This window comes from Mandrillus leucophaeus, unplaced genomic scaffold, assembly GCF_000951045.1.
Source record: "Mandrillus leucophaeus isolate KB7577 unplaced genomic scaffold, Mleu.le_1.0 Scaffold4, whole genome shotgun sequence".
Lineage (NCBI taxonomy): Eukaryota > Metazoa > Chordata > Mammalia > Primates > Cercopithecidae > Mandrillus > Mandrillus leucophaeus.
In genome coordinates, this window is record NW_012104253.1 from 11,323,216 (window position 1) to 11,324,493 (window position 1,278).

Consider the following 1,278-nt stretch of genomic DNA (forward strand, 5'->3'; position numbering starts at 1 on the left):
TTTTTAGACGGAGTTTCACCCTGGTAGCCCAGGCTGGAGTGCAATAGCAGGATCTCTACTCACCACAACCTCCACCTCCCGGGTTCAAGCGATTCTCCTGCCTCAGCCTCACAAGTAGCTGGGATTACAGACATGTGCCACCATGCCCAGCTAATTTTGTATTTTTAGTACAGATGAGGTTTCTCCATGTTGGTCAGACTGGTCTCGAACTCCTGACCTCAAGTGATCCACCTGCCTTGGCCTCCCAAAGTGCTGGGATTACAGGTGTGAGCCACTAGCTTCTCTTTCATCACTATTACTTATCTCATAAAAGAAAATGCCACTACATAAAATAGAAATCATTTTTCATATCTCTGTGATACATTACTTTTCAAAGGTAAATCAAGTAATCTGGTTTGGGTTGAAATGCAAGTACGGGTTGAAACGCAAGTACTTTCTCTTGCTGGTCCAACAAAACTATGTCTGCTTGTCAAACCAGTGAAACCTTTATCTGCATCAAGAAGCTCCAAGAAGAAGAGTAATAGAAATAATATTTTGACATTATATTAAGCCTAATTCTCCCTCCTCAGTCCTTAGGAAAGTAGTAGTGTGCACACTCCTGAATGCAGAGGAGAAACAAGCTCTCCCATTCTCTCCTTATCCAGTAGTCTTCACACTCAGTAGAAGAAAAAAAAAATACCCTGACCTTTCCTTCTCTTGCTGCTTACACCTAGCTAAACTTCTACCGAGTCCGAGGATAAAATGCTGCCATTCTTTTTATAAAAAGTATTTGTCCTTCATGAACATCAACTATGCAGATGCAGCCTATTATGTTTTTTTTCAGTTACATAACGTACACTAAAATGCCAATCCAGTCGTGTTAGTGCATATTTACAGAAAAAGAAAAGAGATTCCTAAATTACCTTCATTCTAAATACAGATACCTAAAAACATCCATGGCATCCTTATCCTTTCCGCATCCTACTCCCATTTACCTCCTTTGCCCTACAAAATCCTTAAGACTAAAGCAAAGATAGCTCCTACTACAATTCCTTACTTTAAAGATGGAAACTCTGAGGCACAAAACTATTAAGTTAATTGCCCAGTGTCTCACAATTAATCAGAAGGACATACAAAGCTCAAGTCCACATGTTCTAGCTCCAGATATGGTGTCCTTTTCATCCTCTACAGATGGAAAAAAAATCTGTTTCACAAACACGTCTAAAATAGCTACTTAATCCATTAATTGCACTACACAATCAAGTCCATACCTAGATTTTATTCATTGCCCAGGAAAGA

General features: G+C 39.5%; 1 protein-coding gene across 1 annotated transcript in view; it reads right to left on the bottom strand.

Annotated features, from left to right (window-relative positions):
- UNC79 (unc-79 homolog (C. elegans)) overlaps positions 1 to 1,278 on the bottom strand; it is a 382,451-nt gene that overhangs the window by 281,061 nt on the left and 100,112 nt on the right. The window lies entirely within an intron of this gene.